Source organism: Mus musculus, chromosome 19, assembly GCF_000001635.26.
Source record: "Mus musculus strain C57BL/6J chromosome 19, GRCm38.p6 C57BL/6J".
Taxonomy (NCBI): Eukaryota; Metazoa; Chordata; class Mammalia; order Rodentia; family Muridae; genus Mus; species Mus musculus.
In genome coordinates, this window is record NC_000085.6 from 42,508,360 (window position 1) to 42,515,681 (window position 7,322).

At 46.9% G+C, this 7,322-nt stretch overlaps 1 long non-coding RNA gene across 1 annotated transcript; it reads right to left on the minus strand.

Moving 5' to 3' along the window:
- Nucleotides 1-759: 759 nt before the first annotated feature.
- Gm41851 lies at nt 760-3,838 on the minus strand. The gene is made up of 3 exons (XR_877864.1): nt 3,749-3,838; nt 1,353-1,535; nt 760-1,003 (listed from the first exon to the last, which is right to left on the minus strand). It is a non-coding gene; the product is annotated as a predicted gene, 41851 (long non-coding RNA).
- Between the last annotated feature and the right edge of the window lie 3,484 nt (nt 3,839-7,322).

A 7,322-nucleotide genomic window follows, 5' to 3' on the forward strand; every position in this document is an offset into this window, starting at 1 on the left:
GGGATAATGATAGTACCTGCCTCAGAGGGTTCCATTAAATCGAAACCCATCAATGTATATGAGCACTGTTGTGTGCTGAGCCTGGTCACTCATATTTGCGTTCATTTCATTCCCTCTCCTGCTGAGCCATAGGCTCAGGAGGTGGCGAGGCAGGTAGAATGTGCTAGACTGTTTCAGTGGTAATTGCTTCTTCTCTCACCTTCTTTTCTCTGTTTCTCTTTCCCCAGGTGCCAATAGTAGCATTTGTCTGATGTGACCTCGCTCAAGGGTTCTGTCTCTGTTGGAACTCTGTGATTATTGATTATCATACCTGCCCTATTTTATACACTTTTCTGAGGCTAGGTAGAGGTAAAGCAAGCGAGCGAGCAAGCAAGCGAGCGAGCGAGCGAGCGAGCGAGCAAGCAAGCAAGCAAGCAAGCAACAGGTTTGGAACAGTTTGATCTGTTGGTCTGACCCTCTCATAGTCACTGCTTCCCACTCGCTATGAGTTTGGCTTTTTCCTGATGACTCCACCCCCACACTAAGCCACCGAGTCTCTTCAGGTGCCTCTTCTGGAATCCTGCCTGTACTGTACTCTCTGACTTCAGCTTTTTTGATACTTTTTTTTCCCCCGTCAGATTCATGTTCTTTCCTTTCTTTTAGCACCGAGAAAGTGAAAAGTCAGAGGAAAGGCAACCCAGCAGAAAATTCATGAAAAATGGCCAGCCCGGATTTTTTTTTTTTTTTAATGTGAAGAGCTGAAGAAAGCGAGGCCTGAGGAGTTGGCATAAAGAGAAAGGAACGTTTGCTGTTATATATGGCAGAAGGGCAGAAGCTGCTGTCCCAGCAGAGGTGATGAATTCCCATGGGCTGGAGCTGCCAGAGGATGGGGGCTCACAGGGGCAGGCATCCTGGCAGGCAGGCCAACTGCCAGAGAAGAGAAGCCAAGCTTTGACCACATCTGGAAAGTTCAGTTGTTACGAATATTTCCTTCTTCCCGGCCCTAGTACGTAATCTCTTGTTCCTGGATTGGTTGAAATCAGGGAAGAAAATGTTATATAAGGACCCAGTAAGTGCCAGATGTGATCATTATCATCCTTTGGCCCTACAGTTGGCTCTTGTATTTATCCATCCGACATGTATTTTTCCGGGCATTTGTAGTCTGGGCATAATGCAAAACACGGCATGAAAATATGAACTAGGTAAAGTCTCTTTCATTAAATAGTCATGTCTGAGGAGAAAGAGAGGCCCAGAGGTAGCTCTCACAACTGGCTGTGCAGCATCATAGACTGAGTGTACAGCAGTCGCAGTGATTCTCTGAATCACAAAGAATAGAAGGAGAGGCTGGACAGGGAAGAAATAAAAACCAGTACCGGTACGCTAACGAGCAGTGTGTGCTGGAGCAGTGGGTTCAGTCCTACTGAGATCTTTCAGAGAGATTGTAGAAGCTGTCCCTTGCTGTTCCCGAATGTGAAGTCTGTGGGCATTTGCCCAATACCTTCCACTTCTGGTCTGACCTCTGGACTAGTAATCTTGGCCGCACATAGTAGAAGAGTCTGTGTGGATGGAAAGAATCATGTTTAAGAGAACACGACGGAACCCAGAAGTGTCTGTTATGTTCACTTAGAGAAAGAAGCATGGGTTATGGAAGAGGGGCTGCCGGCTCAAACTAGCTGTGTGTTTTCTTTGAGGAGCTGACGGTCGATCACTATCCTACAACAGGGTACCTTCTTCTCGAGCTGTTCAGCGATGCCTGAGCAGAGATTCCCTAATGCTTGACCACACTGAGAACTGTAAGTCCTGGCTAAGCTTAGTATCTTCTGATTGTCCTACTTGTGGAGTCGGGAGGTCTCGAGCAGGGGGGGGGGACTCTCATGGCTAACAGAGCCTCACTCTCCTCTCTGAAAATGAGAGGTGGAAAATAGACAGGGCAAGCTCACATTTGCCTTCCATCAAGAAACCCAGGGGGTTTTCTGGTTTTCCCCCACACCTCCCTCCAGGTTGGGTCTGCTCCTGAATTGTTTGTACTTCCTCCTCAGAGCCTGCCTGCCTTCCAAAACTGTCACCTCACAGCAAGCCTGGCAGGCCCCTCCCTCAGGCTTGCTGCCCTCACTCCTCCTCCCGCAGCACCACCTCCCAGTTAGAACGAGGATGTGGCAATCGGGCTGCCCAGAATTGCTCTCCTGCCTTCAGTTCGCCCTGAGCAGAGTTCAGATTGCACATTTCCCGACACTCGGAGAGACCCATTAATATTTAGCATGTTACATTTCCAAAGCACTTTGCTAAGGTGAATTGATCTTTTCGGCACCCCCTTGCGAGGCAGCTCAGTACTGCTAGCTCTGCTGGGGAGTAAGACTTCAGGAAGATAAGCTTCTTAGGATGGGGCCAGGGCTGGTGAGTGATGGGTCCAGATTAGCACCAAAGGTCGATGACACCAGTTGTCTGTGTCTCCAGACAGAACTCTAGAGTGGCCACGACACATCCCTCCCTCTCTAGGATGTCCTGGAACAAAGCCAGCCCTCAGAAGGTTTAAATAGAATGGATTTGTCATCTTTAAGATTGAACTGCTTACAAACCAGCTATCATTTATGGACCCAGGCACTTTACATAGACTGTGCCATTGAATTCTCTCAACCCTTATCTGTCCTCTGTAATATCACGCTTAGTCTGTGTATCAGAGAACGGAGGCACAGAAAGATTAAGTAACTAGGTTAAAGTTCCCCAGCCGGTAATTAACAAAGCGAGGTTTAAATCCAAGCTATACAGCTTCCAAGGGCTCAACTATTTAGAGCCGAATCAGATGGAAGTATATGGATAAGGTCCGGTGGAATTACTCTTTGTGAAGTTCTGTCTAATCCTGGGCAAGTCATCATATGCCTTGCACAATTATTTCTGCAGGTGAAGGGATTAGAGTGTGTTTGTGAAGAATGAGTGTGCAAATTAAAGTTGTTGGGTGCCCGGCTTCCTCTGAGGTGGTGTTGTGGTTGTTGATGATGATGTTGCTTTCCATTCCAAAGTCTCACTAAAAGTGCAGAGAGAGAGCTGGGCAGTGGTGGCGCAAACCTTTAATCCCAGCACTCAGGAGGCAGAGGCAGGCAGATTTCTGAGTTCGAGACCAGCCTAGTCTACAAAGTGAGTTCCAGGACAGCCAGGGAGAGCTATACAGAGAAACCCTGTCTCGAAAAACAAACAAAACAAAACAAACAAACAAACAAACAAACAAAAAGTGCAGAGAGAGGATTGGTTTATGCAGCGTTAGTTAAATAACTAAGTAGGGGCCTGTGTGCCATGCACTGTGTTTAATGATGACATTCACTCTACTGGGCAGAGCACAGGTGTTGTGAGAGCTCTTGAACAGGGACAAAGGGAGGCACGAATGACTGTTAGCTCAGAGAGGTTACAGACATTTTGTAAAGGTGACCAGAGTCACATGCTGATGTAGGTCGAGGAAGGAAAGACCAGCATGTGGAAAGAGGAGGCGGAGGTGAGAGGGGGAGTAGTAGGCAGGTTTGGAGACCAGGAAATTCTGTGCCTCTCACTTTCTTGCATTTACTAGGTCAACTCGCGATTCCCCCAAAGTCCTGAAGAAAGAGAAGTTGGGTCAAAATTTCTAGGGATATCCATGAAAATGTCATGGTTTGGGATAAGCATAGTAAGATTTTCACTTTGGTGCTTTGTAGACTAAAAGGGATAATTTTCTAACAGATATTTGACAAGTCCCCACTCGATACAGGGTACTGACCCCAGGAGCCCTTGAGAGCAGTGGTACCTTTCAGAGTGCTCTGGGGCCATTGAAAGGGCCTGGAGCTGAGCTGCACTGTATCTTGAGACGAAACCACGAAGAAGAGTTGCTCTGTCTCCACTTCTCTCCTAGGGGGAAAATAATCAGTATTGTAATTTAATTCTTTTACATTTTTAATGTTTTTAATTGAAATAGAATTATATCACTTCCCCCTTCTCGTTCCTGTCTCCAGCCCCTTCCACTTTCTCTCCCTCAGACTTCTCCCAGTCCCTCACAAGCTCTCTCTCTCTCTCTCTCTCTCTCACACACACACACACACACACAGGTCTACACAAATATATAGAAATACACCTTTTGAGTCTGTTTTTGTTGTTTGTGTGTGTATATGGTTTCAAGGCCTACCACGCTGCATTGGTTTACCAGTAAGGGAATTCCCCCTGAGAGAGGCTAACTCTCACCCTCTCTCACCCTCTCACTAGCTGCTGTGGTTCTTTGTCTAGAGGTGGATTCTGGGAAATTTTCCCATTCCATGTTAACACATCCATTGACACTGCTATTGCCTCAGTCTTGCTTGTGCAGCCATTTCTAGGAGAGGTTGCTTTACAGCAGGCTTCCTGGTAATTGGGCTTTTAAAATCTTCCTACTTCCTCTTCAGCAGTGTTCCCTGAGCCATGGATGCAGGAGCTGTGGTGTAGATGTCTCTGTTGGGGCTGGGAGTCACATGATCCATTGTTCTCTGTGTTCTCTCTGGCTGAGTGGGCTCTAAGTCCAAGTTAGACAGCTCTTGGTTGTCACCAACACATGAGTGGCAGTTTGGGGGCCTTTCTGAGTATTGTCACATGGACAATTATGCATGCTGCTAATTGTCATGGCTCATAGGTGCTGCAGCTGGTGAAGGGCTGAGTTATGTCCAGTTGTGGTTTCCTGTGCTGGTCTCCATTTGCCGTAAAGAGAAGCTTCCTTGCTGAGGGATGAAAGCTACACTTATCTCTGGGTATAAGGATAAGATTTAGAATGTAAATCTAGCTAAGTGGTGGTAGTAGCTTCTTCTCTAAGGCCTATGACCTCACCTGCCCCTGGGAAACCAGGTTTCCAGTACTAAGCACGGTTCTCCTCCTGCTCAGTGGGCCTTAGGTCCACCCAATTAGACAAGTGTTGGTTGCCACCGACATCTGTCCGTCCTTGCATCTTGTTCTGTATCTTGCCGTGCTGGCAACTGTTCTGGTTCATAGGTGTTGCAGCTTGGATAAGACTGTTCAATTGCTCCCCTCCCATGGCAGCCTGCATGCTATTTTCTGGAACCATGAAATCTAGACTGCAGGAAGGAGGCTTTCAGGTCAGGTCAACTCAAGTCATCCAAGCCCTATGCCCTAAGTGTGTGGTTTCTTCAGCAATAAGGACCCGCCCTAAGTCCCTGAGAGCCAGCCAAGGGTTACACAGATAACCTATATTGTTTTGGGAATCACTTTAGTGTTTGTGTGTGTGTGTGTGTGTGTGTGTGTGTGTGTGTGTGCGCGCGCTATTATATGGCACCTGTGTGAAGATCTGAGGATAGCTTATGGGAAGTGGCTCTTTCCTTCTATCTGCCATGTGGGGTTCGGGGATCAAACTCAGGTTGTCAGGCTTGGCAGCAAGCCCCCACCCACCCACCGAGCCATCCCATTGGCTCTCCTATTGCAATTTAAAACCCATTTTGTTCCCTACTCACATATGTCCCTTCAGTTCCTTGTTAGTTCTTTATAGTTTAGCAAACAATTTACCATCCATTGTGTAACTCAGTGTTCACAATTACCCAGTGTGGCATGCGGTCTTGGCGGGTCTCCATCTTGAAATTGAGTGTTAGAGACTCAACTAAGGTGCTCTTAAGGATCCCGGTCTCAATCTTGTTCCCTTGTATTTAGTATTTTGCCTTTCATTCCTGCTGAATGTTCAGCACAGATATAACAGCTAAGTGCCAGAGGCCTCTGACAGCACAGCAGCGTGAGGGAGCAGGAGAGCTTGGTGCACATAGTCAGTTAGGTCTTGATGGTGTCAAATATGGGGCAGAGATGAAGCAACATGTTCATACTGATGATCAGTTACGGCTCTCAGGGGCCATCTTGTTCAGTGAGGTTCAGTGAGGGCACAGTTGATCCACACACACCTCAAGACCAGGGAGTGGAGAGAACTAACTGCCTTGGTGAAAACAGAGAAGGATGGGCATGTGTGGTGGCATGTCGAAAATATGTCACACGCTGTGACCTCACAGGCAGTGAGTGGTTGATGCCAAGCTTTCTTAGTGGTGGCTTCAGTTAGAGCCGGAGAGTCCGCTGGGCTCCTGTTAAGCTTTGGGGTCTGGAGTCACCATCCTTATCAAAGTGAACCGAATGAGAGCTGTCTATGGCCTGCCCTCCTAGGGTCATAAGGCCTCTACAGGTGATGGCTTCTACCACGATGTTTTAATAGTAGTATTTACAGGTACTAGTCAGGAGGGAAGGGTTCGGCATCCCCAAAGCCCAGGGAAACTGGGATTCTCTGTGTTTGTAGGCTGAAATCCACAAAAGAAAGGATTTCTCACACCAGGAGGTACCAATCAGAGTTACACTTCCAGGGGAAGGCTTACTTAGACCCTCTATCCTGATAGCATTTCCTCTTCCACCTTCTATGCCATATGGATAATTATGGTATTGTTTTTGGAGAACGCTGTAAAATGTTCCCCAGTAGGATTGGAACTTGTCTCCTCTACAACCTATGTCTGCCTATGACCTCACACTCCTGTCTCATCAGGACCGTCTGTTTGGAAACGAGGCTGGAGATAACCCATCTCCTAAGAGAATCCTCCAACCTCTATTAGCTATCTCAGGACTCCAAAGGGTCACTCACTGAAAACAGGGGACCTGGCACTAGGAACCGTGGAGGAATGAAGTAAAGAAGGGTAGTGTAGGAGTTGACTCTGGAGCCAGGTGGTCTTAATTCAAATCTCAGGCTTGTTTATCAGCTCCACGGCCCCGGGCATATTATAAACTTTCTTTCTGTGCCTCAGTTTTCTCCAATGGGAAATGATAGTACATATAGGTCCTATATGATACTATGGCTCAAGTTCTGATCTGATCTGTGTGTAAAGGGTTTGGCACGGTCCAGGCACACTGGCTAACTGTAAATGTTCGTATGCATTAAAGAGGGATTTTCTGCATTCAGGATGATCCTTTTTCTTCCTCACGTCCTTGGAACCTCCACTCTGTGACCTTCTCCCTGATTTACATTTATGAAGCCAGCTGTTCCAATAGCCTCTCTTTCTTCTGGCTGGGGATGGGAAGGGAAGGCACCTTGCATAGGAGCTCTTATTATTTTTTAGTATTGCTTACAGTGTCATCTTAAACCAATATGCCACAGCTCATCTTCATTCCGCGCTAAGGGCCCTTTAAACCAGCCATTCGCCATTTACTCCGTTTTAAAAAAAGGAAGGTCTTCGGGTTTCATGTTCCTTTATTGTATTTTGTAAGGCACAGAACACATATTGGATACTATGTAAATGCGGAAGGCTCCAACAATAGTAACAGACAGATGAGAAACTGCAGGAAGTGGAGACACCATTTTGGATTTAGCTTTTTATCGATGGGCT